The sequence below is a fragment of the Mustela lutreola genome, chromosome 14 (assembly GCF_030435805.1).
Source record: "Mustela lutreola isolate mMusLut2 chromosome 14, mMusLut2.pri, whole genome shotgun sequence".
Lineage (NCBI taxonomy): Eukaryota > Metazoa > Chordata > Mammalia > Carnivora > Mustelidae > Mustela > Mustela lutreola.
In genome coordinates this window covers 24994265-25016197 of record NC_081303.1, presented here as the reverse complement: position 1 = coordinate 25016197, position 21933 = coordinate 24994265, and positions in this window count along the sequence as shown.

The window sequence follows — 21933 nt, the reverse complement described above, 5'->3', positions numbered from 1 at the left end:
TAAGGGGAAGTAGTGGAGAGAGTCCCCCAAAGCTCCCTATTCGGTGTACGGGCTGTGTGCAGGGATCCTGTCACCTCTCCTTTCCTGTGTGGAAAGCACTGGCCTAGTCCGCGAGTCTGCCTTAGCGCCAGAGTAAAAGACCAAGCGATGCATACACTGGGAGATGGTTGTGTGCATGGAGTGCCATCCTTGGCTACGCACGCTACCCCACGGTGGTGGCTGTGTCCGCTTAGTTCGGACTGGCAGGGTGAACCCAGGGAGCGAACATGGAGCCCGGGAACGCAAGGGCCAAGAGGCACCATCTCACCCGCAGCTCTTCTTACCTGACGCGACTGAAGCCTTGCTGAGGAAGCAGCGGCGAAGAGCTTTTCCCACCAAGCCAAAGCCTCTGCGAAAGCACAGCATTCACTGAGAAATGTTCTGCGTGCTGCTGCTGCTTACCGGAGCCTAGTCTCTTGGTGGGATAAACCCGCATACAGCGAAAGCCTCTTTGCTTGGGCATCTCCCCTGGGAAAGCACAGCATTCGTTGGGATATCAGAGTTGGGCTTGGGGATGCTGCTGCTGCTTGCCTGAGCTAGTCTCGGCATCACGGTGGAAGATACCTGCATGGAACGAAACACTCTTTGCCGTAGCATCCCTTCTTCCTGAGAGAGAAGCATGGTCGCAAACGTCTGTCACCGCGCTCCCCAGGAGCAAGTGGGGGGAAGGCGCAGTCGCCGCCCCCGGGGAAGAGAAGGAACCGTTGGCCTGGTGACGGGAAAGACTAGGGAACCAGGGTGGCCTGCCGTGGCACGAACAGCAGGCCGGTGGCAAGACAAGTGTCACCCGCTCCCTGTGCGGAGAGATGGAAGCCTGGCTGCTAAGGAGACATGAGGGGACGACTAGGGCTGGGGCGCATGCTCTACTCTGAGGAAGGAGTCTGGGCAGAAGGCAGGCCTGTCCTCTGCCTCTGGTCCCAAGGGGACAGCATCTCCTTGGCCACCTGTCCCAAGGGCAGACTTGGGCTTGCCACCAGGTGTCATACCCGGAACTCGCGGAAACAACCCCATGGAGAAACGGGCAGTCAGATGCCAACTTCCACCAAGATGTTGCAGCGTTGTGGATGGCAGGGGGTGTGCCAGGGATGGAGTGGAGACACTCCATCACAGTTCCCCATCGCAGTGCACGGGCCGTGTGCAGGGATCCTTTCGCCTCCTCTCTCCTGTGGTGAAGGCAATGGCCTGGACCCTGAGTCTGTCTGAGTGCCGGAGCAAAAGGCAAAGCCTTACCTACGCAGGTGATGGTAATAGCAATACAGTGCCATGCTACGCCACGCACGCTGCTGCAGGGTTGTGATTGTGTCTGCTTAGTTCGGCTTACAAGGTGAACCCCGGGCGCGAACATGGAGCCAGGGAAAGCAGGCCCAAGAGGCACCTGCTATCCCGCGGCTCTTCTTCGTGTTGCGACAGAGCGAACGACCAAAGCCTTGCTGAGGAAGCAGCAGCGAAGTGCGGTTCGCGCCAAGCTGAATACCTCTGCGAAAGCATAGCAGTCGCTGGGAAATCAGAGTCGGTTCTGTGGGCTGCTGTTGCTGCTTGCTTTAGCCTAGAATTCGCAGCACGAAGGGAGAAACCCGCATAGAGCGAAAGCCTCTTTGCCGGGGCATCCTGTCTCGGAAAGCACAGCATGTTGCCTGCTGCTTGCCGGAGCTAGTCTCCACAGCACGTTGTAATAAACCCGCATGGAGCGAAATCCTCTTTGCCTGGGCATCCCCTCTACCTGAGAGAGAAGCGCGGTGGCGCCTGTGGAAAGAGCCTGAAGGAAAGAGACACGTCTGTCACTGCAGAGCGACGGAAGCCTGGCTGCTAAGGACACAGGAGGGGGAAGATTAGGGCAGGGGAAAGGGCTCCACTCTGAGGAAGGAGTCTGGGCAGCAAGCATGCCTGCCCTGAGCATTTGGGCCTAAGGAGACAGCAGTTCCTTGGCCACCTGTCCCTGTTGGAGACTTGGGCTTGCCAACAAGCGCCTACACTGAACTCGAGAAACAACTCCGAGAAAGAATGGCCATCAGGTGCCATCTTCCTCCAGGATGTGGAAGCCTGGAGGAGGCAACGGGGTTTAAGGGGAAGGAGTGGGTAGAGTCCCCCAAAGCTCCCTATACGGTGCGCGGGTGGTGGGCAGGGATCTTGTCACCTCTCCTTTCCTGTGTGGAAAGCACTGGCCTAGTCCGCGAGTCTGCCTTAGCGCCAGAGTAAAAGACCAAGCGATGCATACACTGGGAGATGGTTGTGTGCATGGAGTGCCATCCTAGGCTACGCACGCTACTGCACGGTTGTGGCTGTGTCTGCTTAGTTCGGCCTGGCAGGGTGAAACCAGGATGCGAACATGGAGACCGGGAAAGCAAGGGCCAAGAGGCACCAGCTCACCCGCAGCTCTTCTTACCTGACGCGACTGAAGCCTTGCTGAGGAAGCAGTGGCGAAGTGCTTTTCGCACCAAGCCAACGCCTCTGAGAAAGCACAGCATTCGCTGAGAAATGTTCTGCGGGCTGCAGCTGCTTGCCTGAGCCCAGTCTCTTGGTGGGAGAAAGCCGCATACAGCGAAAGCCTCTTGGAATGGGCATCTCCCCTGGGAAAGCACATCATTCGTTGAGATACCAGAGTTGGGCTTGGGGATGCTGCTGCTACTTGCCTGAGCTAGTCTCTGCAGCAAGGTGGAAGATACCCGCATTGAGCGAAATACTCTTTGCCGGTGCATCCCCTCTGGAAAAGCACAGTTTTCTTTGGGAAATCAGAGTCTGGTCTTTAGCATGCTGCCTGCTGCTTACCGGAGCTAGTCTCCACAGCACGGTGTAATAAACCCGCATGGAGCCAAATCCTCTTTGCCTGGGCATCCCCTCTACCTGAGAGAGAAGCGCCGTGGCCCCTTGGAAAGAGCCTGAAGGAAAGAGACACGTCTGTCACTGCAGAGCGACGGAAGCCTTGCTGCTAAGGACACAGGAGGGGGAAGATTAGGGCAGGGGAAAGGGCTCCACTCTGAGGAAGGAGTCTGGGCAGCAAGCATGCCTGCCCTGAGCATTTGGGCCCAAGGAGACAGCAGTTCCTTGGCCACCTGTCCCTGTTGGAGACTTGGGCTTGCCAACAAGCGCCTACACTGAACTCGAGAAACAACTCCGAGAAAGAATGGCCATCAGGTGCCATCTTCCTCCAGGATGTGGAAGCCTGGAGGAGGCAACGGTGTTTAAGGGGAAGGAGTGGGTAGAGTCCCCCAAAGATCCCTATACGGTGCGCGGGTGGTGGGCAGGGATCTTGTCACCTCTCCTTTCCTGTGTGGAAAGCACTGGCCTAGTCCGCGAGTCTGCCTTAGCGCCAGAGTAAAAGACCAAGCGATGCATACACTGGGAGATGGTTGTGTGCATGGAGTGCCATCCTAGGCTACGCACGCTACTGCACGGTTGTGGCTGTGTCTGCTTAGTTCGGCCTGGCAGGGTGAAACCAGGATGCGAACATGGAGACCGGGAAAGCAAGGGCCAAGAGGCACCAGCTCACCCGCAGCTCTTCTTACCTGACGCGACTGAAGTCTTGCTGAGGAAGCAGTGGCGAAGTGCTTTTCGCACCAAGCCAACGCCTCTGAGAAAGCACAGCATTCGCTGAGAAATGTTCTGCGGGCTGCAGCTGCTTGCCTGAGCCCAGTCTCTTGGTGGGAGAAACCCGCATACAGCGAAAGCCTCTTGGAATGGGCATCTCCCCTGGGAAAGCACATCATTCGTTGAGATACCAGAGTTGGGCTTGGGGATGCTGCTGCTACTTGCCTGAGCTAGTCTCTGCAGCAAGGTGGAAGATACCCGCATTGAGCGAAATACTCTTTGCCGGTGCATCCCCTCTGGGAAAGCACAGCATTCTTTGGGAAATCAGAGTCTGGTCTTTAGCATGCTGCCTGCTGCTTACCGGAGCTAGTCTCCACAGCACGGTGTAATAAACACGCATGGAGCGAAAAGCTCTTTGCCTGGTCATCCCCTCTGCCTGAGAGAGAAGCGCGGTGGCGCCTGTGGAAAGAGCCTGAAGGAAAGGAACACGTCTGTCACTGCAGAGCGACGGAAGCTTGGCTGCTAAGGAGACACGAGGGGGAAGATTAGGGCAGGGGAAAGGGCTCCACTGTGAGGAAGGAGTCTGGGCAGCAAGCATGCCTGCCCTGAGCATTTGGGCCCAAGGAGACAGCAGTTCCTTGGCCACCTGTCCCTCGTGGAGACTTGGGCTTCCCAACAGGCGCCTACACTGAACTCATGAAACAACTCCCAGAAAGAACTGGACATCAGACGCCGTCTTCCTCCAGGATGTGGAAGCTTGGAGGAGGCACGGGGTTTAAGGGGAAGTAGTGGAGAGAGTCCCCCAAAGCTCCCTATTCGGTGTACGGGCTGTGTGCAGGGATCCTGTCACCTCTCCTTTCCTGTGTGGAAAGCACTGGCCTAGTCCGCGAGTCTGCCTTAGCGCCAGAGTAAAAGACCAAGCGATGCATACACTGGGAGATGGTTGTGTGCATGGAGTGCCATCCTTGGCTACGCACGCTACCCCACGGTGGTGGCTGTGTCCGCTTAGTTCGGACTGGCAGGGTGAACCCAGGGAGCGAACATGGAGCCTGGGAAAGCAAGGGCCAAGAGGCACCATCTCACCCGAAGCTCTTCTTCCGTGACGCGACTGAAGCCTTGCTGAGGAAGCAGCGGCGAAGTGCTTTTCCCACCAAGCCAAAGCCTCTGTGAAAGCACAGCATTCACTGAGAAATGTTCTGCGTGCTGCTGCTGCTTACCGGAGCCTAGTCTCTTGGTGGGATAAACCCGCATACAGCGAAAGCCTCTTTGCTTGGGCATCTCCCCTGGGAAAGCACAGCATTCGTTGGGATATCAGAGTTGGGCTTGGGGATGCTGCTGCTGCTTGCCTGAGCTAGTCTCGGCATCACGGTGGAAGATACCTGCATGGAACGAAACACTCTTTGCCGTAGCATCCCTTCTGCCTGAGAGAGAAGCATGGTCGCAAACGTCTGTCACCGCGCTCCCAAGGAGCAAGTGGGGGGAAGGCGCAGTCGACGCCCCCGGGAAAGAGAAGGAACCGTTGGCCTGGTGACGGGAAAGACTAGGGAACCAGGGTGGCCTGCCGTGGCACGAACAGCAGGCCGGTGGCAAGACAAGTGTCACCCGCTCCCTGTGCGGAGAGATGGAAGCCTGGCTGCTAAGGAGACATGAGGGGACGACTAGGGCTGGGGCGCATGCTCTACTCTGAGGAAGGAGTCTGGGCAGAAGGCAGGCCTGTCCTCTGCCTCTGGTCCCAAGGGGACAGCATCTCCTTGGCCACCTGTCCCAAGGGCAGACTTGGGCTTGCCACCAGGTGTCATACCCGGAACTCGCGGAAACAACCCCATGGAGAAACGGGCAGTCAGATGCCAACTTCCACCAAGATGTTGCAGCGTTGTGGATGGCAGGGGGTGTGCCAGGGATGGAGTGGAGACACTCCATCACAGTTCCCCATCACAATGCACGGGCCGTGTGCAGGGATCCTTTCGCCTCCTCTCTCCTGTGGTGAAGGCAATGGCCTAGACCCTGAGTCTGTCTGAGTGCCGGAGCAAAATGCAAAGCCTTACCTACGCAGGTGATGATAATAGCAATACAGTGCCATGCTAGGCCACGCACGCTGCTGCAGGGTTGTGATTGTGTCTGCTTAGTTCGGCTTACAAGGTGAACCCTGGGCGCGAACATGGAGCCAGGGAAAGCAGGCCCAAGAGGCACCTGCTATCCCGCGGCTCTTCTTCGTGTTGCGACAGAGCGAACGACCAAAGCCTTGCTGAAGAAGCAGCAGCGAAGCGCGGTTCGCGCCAAGCTGAAAACCTCTGCGAAAGCATAGCAGTCGCTGGGAAATCAGAGTTGGTTCTGTGGGCTGCTGTTGCTGCTTGCTTTAGCCTAGAATTCGCAGCACGAAGGGAGAAACCCGCATAGAGCGAAAGCCTCTTTGCCGGGGCATCCTGTCTCGGAAAACACAGCATGTTGCCTGCTGCTTGCCGGAGCTAGTCTCCACAGCACGTTGTAATAAACCCGCATGGAGCGAAATCCTCTTTGCCTGGGCATCCCCTCTACCTGAGAGAGAAGCGCGGTGGCGCCTGTGGAAAGAGCCTGAAGGAAAGATACACGTCTGTCACTGCAGAGCGAAGGAAGCCTGGCTTCTAAGGACACAGGAGGGGGAAGATTAGGGCAGGGGAAAGGGCTCCACTCTGAGGAAGGAGTCTGGGCAGCAAGCATGCCTGCCCTGAGCATTTGGGCCCAAGGAGACAGCAGTTCCTTGGCCACCTGTCCCTGTTGGAGACTTGGGCTTGCCAACAAGCGCCTACACTGAACTCGAGAAACAACTCCGAGAAAGAATGGCCATCAGGTGCCATCTTCCTCCAGGATGTGGAAGCCTGGAGGAGGCAACGGGGTTTAAGGGGAAGGAGTGGGTAGAGTCCCCCAAAGCTCCCTATACGGTGCGCGGGTGGTGGGCAGGGATCTTGTCACCTCTCCTTTCCTGTGTGGAAAGCACTGGCCTAGTCCGCGAGTCTGCCTTAGCGCCAGAGTAAAAGACCAAGCGATGCATACACTGGGAGATGGTTGTGTGCATGGAGTGCCATCCTAGGCTACGCACGCTACTGCACGGTTGTGGCTGTGTCTGCTTAGTTCGGCCTGGCAGGGTGAAACCAGGATGCGAACATGGAGACCGGGAAAGCAAGGGCCAAGAGGCACCAGCTCACCCGCAGCTCTTCTTACCTGACGCGACTGAAGCCTTGCTGAGGAAGCAGTGGCGAAGTGCTTTTCGCACCAAGCCAACGCCTCTGAGAAAGCACAGCATTCGCTGAGAAATGTTCTGCGGGCTGCAGCTGCTTGCCTGAGCCCAGTCTCTTGGTGGGAGAAACCCGCATACAGCGAAAGCCTCTTGGAATGGGCATCTCCCCTGGGAAAGCACATCATTCGTTGAGATACCAGAGTTGGGCTTGGGGATGCTGCTGCTACTTGCCTGAGCTAGTCTCTGCAGCAAGGTGGAAGATACCCGCATTGAGCGAAATACTCTTTGCCGGTGCATCCCCTCTGGGAAAGCACAGTTTTCTTTGGGAAATCAGAGTCTGGTCTTTAGCATGCTGCCTGCTGCTTACCGGAGCTAGTCTCCACAGCACGGTGTAATAAACCCGCATGGAGCCAAATCCTCTTTGCCTGGGCATCCCCTCTACCTGAGAGAGAAGCGCCGTGGCCCCTTGGAAGAGCCTGAAGGAAAGGGACACGTCTGTCACTGCAGAGCGACGGAAGCCTTGCTGCTAAGGACACAGGAGGGGGAAGATTAGGGCAGGGGAAAGGGCTCCACTCTGAGGAAGGAGTTTGGGCAGCAAGCATGCCTGCCCTGAGCATTTGGGCCCAAGGAGACAGCAGTTCCTTGGCCACCTGTCCCTGTTGGAGACTTGGGCTTGCCAACAAGCGCCTACACTGAACTCGAGAAACAACTCCGAGAAAGAATGGCCATCAGGTGCCATCTTCCTCCAGGATGTGGAAGCCTGGAGGAGGCAACGGGGTTTAAGGGGAAGGAGTGGGGAGAGTCCCCCAAAGCTCCCTATACGGTGTGCAGGTGGTGGGCAGGGATCTTGTCACCTCTCCTTTCCTGTGTGGAAAGCACTGGCCTAGTCCGCGAGTCTGCCTTAGCGCCAGAGTAAAAGACCAAGCGATGCATACACTGGGAGATGGTTGTGTGCATGGAGTGCCATCCTAGGCTACGCACGCTACTGCACGGTTGTGGCTGTGTCTGCTTAGTTCGGCCTGGCAGGGTGAAACCAGGATGCGAACATGGAGACCGGGAAAGCAAGGGCCAAGAGGCACCAGCTCACCCGCAGCTCTTCTTACCTGACGCGACTGAAGTCTTGCTGAGGAAGCAGTGGCGAAGTGCTTTTCGCACCAAGCCAACGCCTCTGAGAAAGCACAGCATTCGCTGAGAAATGTTCTGCGGGCTGCAGCTGCTTGCCTGAGCCCAGTCTCTTGGTGGGAGAAACCCGCATACAGCGAAAGCCTCTTGGAATGGGCATCTCCCCTGGGAAAGCACATCATTCGTTGAGATACCAGAGTTGGGCTTGGGGATGCTGCTGCTACTTGCCTGAGCTAGTCTCTGCAGCAAGGTGGAAGATACCCGCATTGAGCGAAATACTCTTTGCCGGTGCATCCCCTCTGGGAAAGCACAGCATTCTTTGGGAAATCAGAGTCTGGTCTTTAGCATGCTGCCTGCTGCTTACCGGAGCTAGTCTCCACAGCACGGTGTAATAAACAGGCATGGAGCGAAATGCTCTTTGCCTGGTCATCCCCTCTGCCTGAGAGAGAAGCGCGGTGGCGCCTTTGGAAAGAGCCTGAAGGAAAGGAACACGTCTGTCACTGCAGAGCGACGGAAGCTTGGCTGCTAAGGAGACACGAGGGGGAAGATTAGGGCAGGGGAAAGGGCTCCACTCTGAGGAAGGAGTCTGGGCAGCAAGCATGCCTGTCCTGAGCATTTGGGCCCAAGGAGACAGCAGTTCCTTGGCCACCTGTCCCTCGTGGAGACTTGGGCTTCCCAACAGGCGCCTACACTGAACTCATGAAACAACTCCCAGAAAGAACTGGACATCAGACGCCGTCTTCCTCCAGGATGTGGAAGCTTGGAGGAGGCACGGGGTTTAAGGGGAAGTAGTGGAGAGAGTCCCCCACAGCTCCCTATTCGGTGTACGGGCTGTGTGCAGGGATCCTGTCACCTCTCCTTTCCTGTGTGGAAAGCACTGGCCTAGTCCGCGAGTCTGCCTTAGCGCCAGAGTAAAAGACCAAGCGATGCATACACTGGGAGATGGTTGTGTGCATGGAGTGCCATCCTTGGCTACGCACGCTACCCCACGGTGGTGGCTGTGTCCGCTTAGTTCGGACTGGCAGGGTGAACCCAGGGAGCGAACATGGAGCCCGGGAACGCAAGGGCCAAGAGGCACCATCTCACCCGCAGCTCTTCTTCCGTGACGCGACTGAAGCCTTGCTGAGGAAGCAGCGGCGAAGTGCTTTTCCCACCAAGCCAAAGCCTCTGCGAAAGCACAGCATTCACTGAGAAATGTTCTGCGTGCTGCTGCTGCTTTCCGGAGCCTAGTCTCTTTGTGGGATAAACCCGCATACAGCGAAAGCCTCTTTGCTTGGGCATCTCCCCTGGGAAAGCACAGCATTCGTTGGGATATCAGAGTTGGGCTTGGGGATGCTGCTGCTGCTTGCCTGAGCTAGTCTCGGCATCACGGTGGAAGATACCTGCATGGAACGAAACACTCTTTGCCGTAGCATCCCTTCTTCCTGAGAGAGAAGCATGGTCGCAAACGTCTGTCACCGCGCTCCCCAGGAGCAAGTGGGGGGAAGGCGCAGTCGCCGCCCCCGGGGAAGAGAAGGAACCGTTGGCCTGGTGACGGGAAAGACTAGGGAACCAGGGTGGCCTGCCGTGGCACGAACAGCAGGCCGGTGGCAAGACAAGTGTCACCCGCTCCCTGTGCGGAGAGATGGAAGCCTGGCTGCTAAGGAGACATGAGGGGACGACTAGGGCTGGGGCGCATGCTCTACTCTGAGGAAGGAGTCTGGGCAGAAGGCAGGCCTGTCCTCTGCCTCTGGTCCCAAGGGGACAGCATCTCCTTGGCCACCTGTCCCAAGGGCAGACTTGGGCTTGCCACCAGGTGTCATACCCGGAACTCGCGGAAACAACCCCATGGAGAAACGGGCAGTCAGATGCCAACTTCCACCAAGATGTTGCAGCGTTGTGGATGGCAGGGGGTGTGCCAGGGATGGAGTGGAGACACTCCATCACAGTTCCCCATCGCAGTGCACGGGCCGTGTGCAGGGATCCTTTCGCCTCCTCTCTCCTGTGGTGAAGGCAATGGCCTGGACCCTGAGTCTGTCTGAGTGCCGGAGCAAAAGGCAAAGCCTTACCTACGCAGGTGATGGTAATAGCAATACAGTGCCATGCTAGGCCACGCACGCTGCTGCAGGGTTGTGATTGTGTCTGCTTAGTTCGGCTTACAAGGTGAACCCCGGGCGCGAACATGGAGCCAGGGAAAGCAGGCCCAAGAGGCACCTGCTATCCCGCGGCTCTTCTTCGTGTCGCGACAGAGCGAACGACCAAAGCCTTGCTGAGGAAGCAGCAGCGAAGTGCGGTTCGCGCCAAGCTGAAAACCTCTGCGAAAGCATAGCAGTCGCTGGGAAATCAGAGTCGGTTCTGTGGGCTGCTGTTGCTGCTTGCTTTAGCCTAGAATTCGCAGCACGAAGGGAGAAACCCGCATAGAGCGAAAGCCTCTTTGCCGGGGCATCCTGTCTCGGAAAGCACAGCATGTTGCCTGCTGCTTGCCGGAGCTAGTCTCCACAGCACGTTGTAATAAACCCGCATGGAGCGAAATCCTCTTTGCCTGGGCATCCCCTCTACCTGAGAGAGAAGCGCGGTGGCGCCTGTGGAAAGAGCCTGAAGGAAAGAGACACGTCTGTCACTGCAGAGCGACGGAATCCTGGCTGCTAAGGACACAGGAGGGGGAAGATTAGGGCAGGGGAAAGGGCTCCACTCTGAGGAAGGAGTCTGGGCAGCAAGCATGCCTGCCCTGAGCATTTGGGCCCAAGGAGACAGCAGTTCCTTGGCCACCTGTCCCTGTTGGAGACTTGGGCTTGCCAACAAGCGCCTACACTGAACTCGAGAAACAACTCCGAGAAAGAATGGCCATCAGGTGCCATCTTCCTCCAGGATGTGGAAGCCTGGAGGAGGCAACGGTGTTTAAGAGGAAGGAGTGGGTAGAGTCCCCCAAAGCTCCCTATACGGTGCGCGGGTGGTGGGCAGGGATCTTGTCACCTCTCCTTTCCTGTGTGGAAAGCACTGGCCTAGTCCGCGAGTCTGCCTTAGCGCCAGAGTAAAAGACCAAGCGATGCATACACTGGGAGATGGTTGTGTGCATGGAGTGCCATCCTAGGCTACCCACGCTACTGCACGGTTGTGGCTGTGTCTGCTTAGGTAGGCCTAGCAGGGTGAAACCAGGATGCGAACATGGAGACCGGGAAAGCAAGGGCCAAGAGGCACCAGCTCACCCGCAGCTCTTCTTACCTGACGCGACTGAAGTCTTGCTGAGGAAGCAGTGGCGAAGTGCTTTTCGCACCAAGCCAACGCCTCTGAGAAAGCACAGCATTCGCTGAGAAATGTTCTGCGGGCTGCAGCTGCTTGCCTGAGCCCAGTCTCTTGGTGGGAGAAACCCGCATACAGCGAAAGCCTCTTGGAATGGGCATCTCCCCTGGGAAAGCACATCATTCGTTGAGATACCAGAGTTGGGCTTGGGGATGCTGCTGCTACTTGCCTGAGCTAGTCTCTGCAGCAAGGTGGAAGATACCCGCATTGAGCGAAATACTCTTTGCCGGTGCATCCCCTCTGGGAAAGCACAGCATTCTTTGGGAAATCAGAGTCTGGTCTTTAGCATGCTGCCTGCTGCTTACCGGAGCTAGTCTCCACAGCACGGTGTAATAAACACGCATGGAGCGAAATGCTCTTTGCCTGGGCATCCCCTCTGCCTGAGAGAGAAGCGCGTTGGCGCCTGTGGAAAGAGCCTGAAGGAAAGGAACACGTCTGTCACTGCAGAGCGACGGAAGCTTGGCTGCTAAGGAGACACGAGGGGGAAGATTAGGGCAGGGGAAAGGGCTCCACTCTGAGGAAGGAGTCTGGGCAGCAAGCATGCCTGTCCTGAGCATTTGGGCCCAAGGAGACAGCAGTTCGTTGGCCACCTGTCCCTCGTGGAGACTTGGGCTTCCCAACAGGCGCCTACACTGAACTCATGAAACAACTCCCAGAAAGTACTGGACATCAGACGCCGTCTTCCTCCAGGATGTGGAAGCTTGGAGGAGGCACGGGGTTTAAGGGGAAGTAGTGGAGAGAGTCCCCCAAAGCTCCCTATTCGGTGTACGGGCTGTGTGCAGGGATCCTGTCACCTCTCCTTTCCTGTGTGGAAAGCACTGGCCTAGTCCGCGAGTCTGCCTTAGCGCCAGAGTAAAAGACCAAGCGATGCATACACTGGGAGATGGTTGTGTGCATGGAGTGCCATCCTTGGCTACGCACGCTACCGCACGGTGGTGGCTGTGTCCGCTTAGTTCGGACTGGCAGGGTGAACCCAGGGAGCGAACATGGAGCCCGGGAAAGCAAGGGCCAAGAGGCACCATCTCACCCGCAGCTCTTCTTCCGTGACGCGACTGAAGCCTTGCTGAGGAAGCAGCGGCGAAGTGCTTTTCCCACCAAGCCAAAGCCTCTGCGAAAGCACAGCATTCACTGAGAAATGTTCTGCGTGCTGCTGCTGCTTACCTGCACCTAGTCTCTTGGTGGGATAAACCCGCATACAGCGAAAGCCTCTTTGCTTGGGCATCTCCCCTGGGAAAGCACAGCATTCGTTGGGATATCAGAGTTGGGCTTGGGGATGCTGCTGCTGCTTGCCTGAGCTAGTCTCGGCATCACGGTGGAAGATACCTGCATGGAACGAAACACTCTTTGCCGTAGCATCCCTTCTGCCTGAGAGAGAAGCATGGTCGCAAACGTCTGTCACCGCGCTCCCAAGGAGCAAGTGGGGGGAAGGCGCAGTCGACGCCCCCGGGAAAGAGAAGGAACCGTTGGCCTGGTGACGGGAAAGACTAGGGAACCAGGGTGGCCTGCCGTGGCACGAACAGCAGGCCGGTGGCAAGACAAGTGTCACCCGCTCCCTGTGCGGAGAGATGGAAGCCTGGCTGCTAAGGAGACATGAGGGGACGACTAGGGCTGGGGCGCATGCTCTACTCTGAGGAAGGAGTCTGGGCAGAAGGCAGGCCTGTCCTCTGCCTCTGGTCCCAAGGGGACAGCATCTCCTTGGCCACCTGTCCCAAGGGCAGACTTGGGCTTGCCACCAGGTGTCATACCCGGAACTCGCGGAAACAACCCCATGGAGAAACGGGCAGTCAGATGCCAACTTCCACCAAGATGTTGCAGCGTTGTGGATGGCAGGGGGTGTGCCAGGGATGGAGTGGAGACACTCCATCACAGTTCCCCATCACAATGCACGGGCCGTGTGCAGGGATCCTTTCGCCTCCTCTCTCCTGTGGTGAAGGCAATGGCCTAGACCCTGAGTCTGTCTGAGTGCCGGAGCAAAATGCAAAGCCTTACCTACGCAGGTGATGATAATAGCAATACAGGGCCATGCTAGGCCACGCACGCTGCTGCAGGGTTGTGATTGTGTCTGCTTAGTTCGGCTTACAAGGTGAACCCTGGGCGCGAACATGGAGCCAGGGAAAGCAGGCCCAAGAGGCACCTGCTATCCCGCGGCTCTTCTTCGTGTTGCGACAGAGCGAACGACCAAAGCCTTGCTGAAGAAGCAGCAGCGAAGCGCGGTTCGCGCCAAGCTGAAAACCTCTGCGAAAGCATAGCAGTCGCTGGGAAATCAGAGTTGGTTCTGTGGGCTGCTGTTGCTGCTTGCTTTAGCCTAGAATTCGCAGCACGAAGGGAGAAACCCGCATAGAGCGAAAGCCTCTTTGCCGGGGCATCCTGTCTCGGAAAACACAGCATGTTGCCTGCTGCTTGCCGGAGCTAGTCTCCACAGCACGTTGTAATAAACCCGCATGGAGCGAAATCCTCTTTGCCTGGGCATCCCCTCTACCTGAGAGAGAAGCGCGGTGGCGCCTGTGGAAAGAGCCTGAAGGAAAGATACACGTCTGTCACTGCAGAGCGAAGGAAGCCTGGCTTCTAAGGACACAGGAGGGGGAAGATTAGGGCAGGGGAAAGGGCTCCACTCTGAGGAAGGAGTCTGGGCAGCAATCATGCCTGCCCTGAGCATTTGGGCCCAAGGAGACAGCAGTTCCTTGGCCACCTGTCCCTGTTGGAGACTTGGGCTTGCCAACAAGCGCCTACACTGAACTCGAGAAACAACTCCGAGAAAGAATGGCCATCAGGTGCCATCTTCCTCCAGGATGTGGAAGCCTGGAGGAGGCAACGGGGTTTAAGGGGAAGGAGTGGGTAGAGTCCCCCAAAGCTCCCTATACGGTGCGCGGGTGGTGGGCAGGGATCTTGTCACCTCTCCTTTCCTGTGTGGAAAGCACTGGCCTAGTCCGCGAGTCTGCCTTAGCGCCAGAGTAAAAGACCAAGCGATGCATACACTGGGAGATGGTTGTGTGCATGGAGTGCCATCCTAGGCTACGCACGCTACTGCACGGTTGTGGCTGTGTCTGCTTAGTTCGGCCTGGCAGGGTGAAACCAGGATGCGAACATGGAGACCGGGAAAGCAAGGGCCAAGAGGCACCAGCTCACCCGCAGCTCTTCTTACCTGACGCGACTGAAGCCTTGCTGAGGAAGCAGTGGCGAAGTGCTTTTCGCACCAAGCCAACGCCTCTGAGAAAGCACAGCATTCGCTGAGAAATGTTCTGCGGGCTGCAGCTGCTTGCCTGAGCCCAGTCTCTTGGTGGGAGAAACCCGCATACAGCGAAAGCCTCTTGGAATGGGCATCTCCCCTGGGAAAGCACATCATTCGTTGAGATACCAGAGTTGGGCTTGGGGATGCTGCTGCTACTTGCCTGAGCTAGTCTCTGCAGCAAGGTGGAAGATACCCGCATTGAGCGAAATACTCTTTGCCGGTGCATCCCCTCTGGGAAAGCACAGCATTCTTTGGGAAATCAGAGTCTGGTCTTTAGCATGCTGCCTGCTGCTTACCGGAGCTAGTCTCCACAGCACGGTGTAATAAACCCGCATGGAGCCAAATCCTCTTTGCCTGGGCATCCCCTCTACCTGAGAGAGAAGCGCCGTGGCCCCTTGGAAGAGCCTGAAGGAAAGGGACACGTCTGTCACTGCAGAGCGACGGAAGCCTTGCTGCTAAGGACACAGGAGGGGGAAGATTAGGGCAGGGGAAAGGGCTCCACTCTGAGGAAGGAGTCTGGGCAGCAAGCATGCCTGCCCTGAGCATTTGGGCCCAAGGAGACAGCAGTTCCTTGGCCACCTGTCCCTGTTGGAGACTTGGGCTTGCCAACAAGCGCCTACACTGAACTCGAGAAACAACTCCGAGAAAGAATGGCCATCAGGTGCCATCTTCCTCCAGGATGTGGAAGCCTGGAGGAGGCAACGGGGTTTAAGGGGAAGGAGTGGGGAGAGTCCCCCAAAGCTCCCTATACGGTGTGCAGGTGGTGGGCAGGGATCTTGTCACCTCTCCTTTCCTGTGTGGAAAGCACTGGCCTAGTCCGCGAGTCTGCCTTAGCGCCAGAGTAAAAGACCAAGCGATGCATACACTGGGAGATGGTTGTGTGCATGGAGTGCCATCCTAGGCTACGCACGCTACTGCACGGTTGTGGCTGTGTCTGCTTAGTTCGGCCTGGCAGGGTGAAACCAGGATGCGAACATGGAGACCGGGAAAGCAAGGGCCAAGAGGCACCAGCTCACCCGCAGCTCTTCTTACCTGACGCGACTGAAGTCTTGCTGAGGAAGCAGTGGCGAAGTGCTTTTCGCACCAAGCCAACGCCTCTGAGAAAGCACAGCATTCGCTGAGAAATGTTCTGCGGGCTGCAGCTGCTTGCCTGAGCCCAGTCTCTTGGTGGGAGAAACCCGCATACAGCGAAAGCCTCTTGGAATGGGCATCTCCCCTGGGAAAGCACATCATTCGTTGAGATACCAGAGTTGGGCTTGGGGATGCTGCTGCTACTTGCCTGAGCTAGTCTCTGCAGCAAGGTGGAAGATACCCGCATTGAGCGAAATACTCTTTGCCGGTGCATCCCCTCTGGGAAAGCACAGCATTCTTTGGGAAATCAGAGTCTGGTCTTTAGCATGCTGCCTGCTGCTTACCGGAGCTAGTCTCCACAGCACGGTGTAATAAACAGGCATGGAGCGAAATGCTCTTTGCCTGGTCATCCCCTCTGCCTGAGAGAGAAGCGCGGTGGCGCCTTTGGAAAGAGCCTGAAGGAAAGGAACACGTCTGTCACTGCAGAGCGACGGAAGCTTGGCTGCTAAGGAGACACGAGGGGGAAGATTAGGGCAGGGGAAAGGGCTCCACTCTGAGGAAGGAGTCTGGGCAGCAAGCATGCCTGTCCTGAGCATTTGGGCCCAAGGAGACAGCAGTTCCTTGGCCACCTGTCCCTCGTGGAGACTTGGGCTTCCCAACAGGCGCCTACACTGAACTCATGAAACAACTCCCAGAAAGAACTGGACATCAGACGCCGTCTTCCTCCAGGATGTGGAAGCTTGGAGGAGGCACGGGGTTTAAGGGGAAGTAGTGGAGAGAGTCCCCCACAGCTCCCTATTCGGTGTACGGGCTGTGTGCAGGGATCCTGTCACCTCTCCTTTCCTGTGTGGAAAGCACTGGCCTAGTCCGCGAGTCTGCCTTAGCGCCAGAGTAAAAGACCAAGCGATGCATACACTGGGAGATGGTTGTGTGCATGGAGTGCCATCCTTGGCTACGCACGCTACCCCACGGTGGTGGCTGTGTCCGCTTAGTTCGGACTGGCAGGGTGAACCCAGGGAGCGAACATGGAGCCCGGGAACGCAAGGGCCAAGAGGCACCATCTCACCCGCAGCTCTTCTTCCGTGACGCGACTGAAGCCTTGCTGAGGAAGCAGCGGCGAAGTGCTTTTCCCACCAAGCCAAAGCCTCTGCGAAAGCACAGCATTCACTGAGAAATGTTCTGCGTGCTGCTGCTGCTTTCCGGAGCCTAGTCTCTTTGTGGGATAAACCCGCATACAGCGAAAGCCTCTTTGCTTGGGCATCTCCCCTGGGAAAGCACAGCATTCGTTGGGATATCAGAGTTGGGCTTGGGGATGCTGCTGCTGCTTGCCTGAGCTAGTCTCGGCATCACGGTGGAAGATACCTGCATGGAACGAAACACTCTTTGCCGTAGCATCCCTTCTTCCTGAGAGAGAAGCATGGTCGCAAACGTCTGTCACCGCGCTCCCCAGGAGCAAGTGGGGGGAAGGCGCAGTCGCCGCCCCCGGGGAAGAGAAGGAACCGTTGGCCTGGTGACGGGAAAGACTAGGGAACCAGGGTGGCCTGCCGTGGCACGAACAGCAGGCCGGTGGCAAGACAAGTGTCACCCGCTCCCTGTGCGGAGAGATGGAAGCCTGGCTGCTAAGGAGACATGAGGGGACGACTAGGGCTGGGGCGCATGCTCTACTCTGAGGAAGGAGTCTGGGCAGAAGGCAGGCCTGTCCTCTGCCTCTGGTCCCAAGGGGACAGCATCTCCTTGGCCACCTGTCCCAAGGGCAGACTTGGGCTTGCCACCAGGTGTCATACCCGGAACTCGCGGAAACAACCCCATGGAGAAACGGGCAGTCAGATGCCAACTTCCACCAAGATGTTGCAGCGTTGTGGATGGCAGGGGGTGTGCCAGGGATGGAGTGGAGACACTCCATCACAGTTCCCCATCGCAGTGCACGGGCCGTGTGCAGGGATCCTTTCGCCTCCTCTCTCCTGTGGTGAAGGCAATGGCCTGGACCCTGAGTCTGTCTGAGTGCCGGAGCAAAAGGCAAAGCCTTACCTACGCAGGTGATGGTAATAGCAATACAGTGCCATGCTAGGCCACGCACGCTGCTGCAGGGTTGTGATTGTGTCTGCTTAGTTCGGCTTACAAGGTGAACCCCGGGCGCGAACATGGAGCCAGGGAAAGCAGGCCCAAGAGGCACCTGCTATCCCGCGGCTCTTCTTCGTGTCGCGACAGAGCGAACGACCAAAGCCTTGCTGAGGAAGCAGCAGCGAAGTGCGGTTCGCGCCAAGCTGAAAACCTCTGCGAAAGCATAGCAGTCGCTGGGAAATCAGAGTCGGTTCTGTGGGCTGCTGTTGCTGCTTGCTTTAGCCTAGAATTCGCAGCACGAAGGGAGAAACCCGCATAGAGCGAAAGCCTCTTTGCCGGGGCATCCTGTCTCGGAAAGCACAGCATGTTGCCTGCTGCTTGCCGGAGCTAGTCTCCACAGCACGTTGTAATAAACCCGCATGGAGCGAAATCCTCTTTGCCTGGGCATCCCCTCTACCTGAGAGAGAAGCGCGGTGGCGCCTGTGGAAAGAGCCTGAAGGAAAGAGACACGTCTGTCACTGCAGAGCGACGGAATCCTGGCTGCTAAGGACACAGGAGGGGGAAGATTAGGGCAGGGGAAAGGGCTCCACTCTGAGGAAGGAGTCTGGGCAGCAAGCATGCCTGCCCTGAGCATTTGGGCCCAAGGAGACAGCAGTTCCTTGGCCACCTGTCCCTGTTGGAGACTTGGGCTTGCCAACAAGCGCCTACACTGAACTCGAGAAACAACTCCGAGAAAGAATGGCCATCAGGTGCCATCTTCCTCCAGGATGTGGAAGCCTGGAGGAGGCAACGGTGTTTAAGGGGAAGGAGTGGGTAGAGTCCCCCAAAGCTCCCTATACGGTGCGCGGGTGGTGGGCAGGGATCTTGTCACCTCTCCTTTCCTGTGTGGAAAGCACTGGCCTAGTCCGCGAGTCTGCCTTAGCGCCAGAGTAAAAGACCAAGCGATGCATACACTGGGAGATGGTTGTGTGCATGGAGTGCCATCCTAGGCTACCCACGCTACTGCACGGTTGTGGCTGTGTCTGCTTAGGTAGGCCTAGCAGGGTGAAACCAGGATGCGAACATGGAGACCGGGAAAGCAAGGGCCAAGAGGCACCAGCTCACCCGCAGCTCTTCTTACCTGACGCGACTGAAGTCTTGCTGAGGAAGCAGTGGCGAAGTGCTTTTCGCACCAAGCCAACGCCTCTGAGAAAGCACAGCATTCGCTGAGAAATGTTCTGCGGGCTGCAGCTGCTTGCCTGAGCCCAGTCTCTTGGTGGGAGAAACCCGCATACAGCGAAAGCCTCTTGGAATGGGCATCTCCCCTGGGAAAGCACATCATTCGTTGAGATACCAGAGTTGGGCTTGGGGATGCTGCTGCTACTTGCCTGAGCTAGTCTCTGCAGCAAGGTGGAAGATACCCGCATTGAGCGAAATACTCTTTGCCGGTGCATCCCCTCTGGGAAAGCACAGCATTCTTTGGGAAATCAGAGTCTGGTCTTTAGCATGCTGCCTGCTGCTTACCGGAGCTAGTCTCCACAGCACGGTGTAATAAACACGCATGGAGCGAAATGCTCTTTGCCTGGGCATCCCCTCTGCCTGAGAGAGAAGCGCGTTGGCGCCTGTGGAAAGAGCCTGAAGGAAAGGAACACGTCTGTCACTGCAGAGCGACGGAAGCTTGGCTGCTAAGGAGACACGAGGGGGAAGATTAGGGCAGGGGAAAGGGCTCCACTCTGAGGAAGGAGTCTGGGCAGCAAGCATGCCTGTCCTGAGCATTTGGGCCCAAGGAGACAGCAGTTCGTTGGCCACCTGTCCCTCGTGGAGACTTGGGCTTCCCAACAGGCGCCTACACTGAACTCATGAAACAACTCCCAGAAAGTACTGGACATCAGACGCCGTCTTCCTCCAGGATGTGGAAGCTTGGAGGAGGCACGGGGTTTAAGGGGAAGTAGTGGAGAGAGTCCCCCAAAGCTCCCTATTCGGTGTACGGGCTGTGTGCAGGGATCCTGTCACCTCTCCTTTCCTGTGTGGAAAGCACTGGCCTAGTCCGCGAGTCTGCCTTAGCGCCAGAGTAAAAGACCAAGCGATGCATACACTGGGAGATGGTTGTGTGCATGGAGTGCCATCCTTGGCTACGCACGCTACCCCACGGTGGTGGCTGTGTCCGCTTAGTTCGGACTGGCAGGGTGAACCCAGGGAGCGAACATGGAGCCCGGGAACGCAAGGGCCAAGAGGCACCATCTCACCCGCAGCTCTTCTTCCGTGACGCGACTGAAGCCTTGCTGAGGAAGCAGCGGCGAAGTGCTTTTCCCACCAAGCCAAAGCCTCTGCGAAAGCACAGCATTCACTGAGAAATGTTCTGCGTGCTGCTGCTGCTTACCTGCACCTAGTCTCTTGGTGGGATAAACCCGCATACAGCGAAAGCCTCTTTGCTTGGGCATCTCCCCTGGGAAAGCACAGCATTCGTTGGGATATCAGAGTTGGGCTTGGGGATGCTGCTGCTGCTTGCCTGAGCTAGTCTCGGCATCACGGTGGAAGATACCTGCATGGAACGAAACACTCTTTGCCGTAGCATCCCTTCTTCCTGAGAGAGAAGCATGGTCGCAAACGTCTGTCACCGCGCTCCCCAGGAGCAAGTGGGGGGAAGGCGCAGTCGCCGCCCCCGGGGAAGAGAAGGAACCGTTGGCCTGGTGACGGGAAAGACTAGGGAACCAGGGTGGCCTGCCGTGGCACGAACAGCAGGCCGGTGGCAAGACAAGTGTCACCCGCTCCCTGTGCGGAGAGATGGAAGCCTGGCTGCTAAGGAGACATGAGGGGACGACTAGGGCTGGGGCGCATGCTCTACTCTGAGGAAGGAGTCTGGGCAGAAGGCAGGCCTGTCCTCTGCCTCTGGTCCCAAGGGGACAGCATCTCCTTGGCCACCTGTCCCAAGGGCAGACTTGGGCTTGCCACCAGGTGTCATACCCGGAACTCGCGGAAACAACCCCATGGAGAAACGGGCAGTCAGATGCCAACTTCCACCAAGATGTTGCAGCGTTGTGGATGGCAGGGGGTGTGCCAGGGATGGAGTGGAGACACTCCATCACAGTTCCCCATCACAATGCACGGGCCGTGTGCAGGGATCCTTTCGCCTCCTCTCTCCTGTGGTGAAGGCAATGGCCTAGACCCTGAGTCTGTCTGAGTGCCGGAGCAAAATGCAAAGCCTTACCTACGCAGGTGATGATAATAGCAATACAGGGCCATGCTAGGCCACGCACGCTGCTGCAGGGTTGTGATTGTGTCTGCTTAGTTCGGCTTACAAGGTGAACCCTGGGCGCGAACATGGAGCCAGGGAAAGCAGGCCCAAGAGGCACCTGCTATCCCGCGGCTCTTCTTCGTGTTGCGACAGAGCGAACGACCAAAGCCTTGCTGAAGAAGCAGCAGCGAAGCGCGGTTCGCGCCAAGCTGAAAACCTCTGCGAAAGCATAGCAGTCGCTGGGAAATCAGAGTTGGTTCTGTGGGCTGCTGTTGCTGCTTGCTTTAGCCTAGAATTCGCAGCACGAAGGGAGAAACCCGCATAGAGCGAAAGCCTCTTTGCCGGGGCATCCTGTCTCGGAAAACACAGCATGTTGCCTGCTGCTTGCCGGAGCTAGTCTCCACAGCACGTTGTAATAAACCCGCATGGAGCGAAATCCTCTTTGCCTGGGCATCCCCTCTACCTGAGAGAGAAGCGCGGTGGCGCCTGTGGAAAGAGCCTGAAGGAAAGATACACGTCTGTCACTGCAGAGCGAAGGAAGCCTGGCTTCTAAGGACACAGGAGGGGGAAGATTAGGGCAGGGGAAAGGGCTCCACTCTGAGGAAGGAGTCTGGGCAGCAATCATGCCTGCCCTGAGCATTTGGGCCCAAGGAGACAGCAGTTCCTTGGCCACCTGTCCCTGTTGGAGACTTGGGCTTGCCAACAAGCGCCTACACTGAACTCGAGAAACAACTCCGAGAAAGAATGGCCATCAGGTGCCATCTTCCTCCAGGATGTGGAAGCCTGGAGGAGGCAACGGGGTTTAAGGGGAAGGAGTGGGTAGAGTCCCCCAAAGCTCCCTATACGGTGCGCGGGTGGTGGGCAGGGATCTTGTCACCTCTCCTTTCCTGTGTGGAAAGCACTGGCCTAGTCCGCGAGTCTGCCTTAGCGCCAGAGTAAAAGACCAAGCGATGCATACACTGGGAGATGGTTGTGTGCATGGAGTGCCATCCTAGGCTACGCACGCTACTGCACGGTTGTGGCTGTGTCTGCTTAGTTCGGCCTGGCAGGGTGAAACCAGGATGCGAACATGGAGACCGGGAAAGCAAGGGCCAAGAGGCACCAGCTCACCCGCAGCTCTTCTTACCTGACGCGACTGAAGCCTTGCTGAGGAAGCAGTGGCGAAGTGCTTTTCGCACC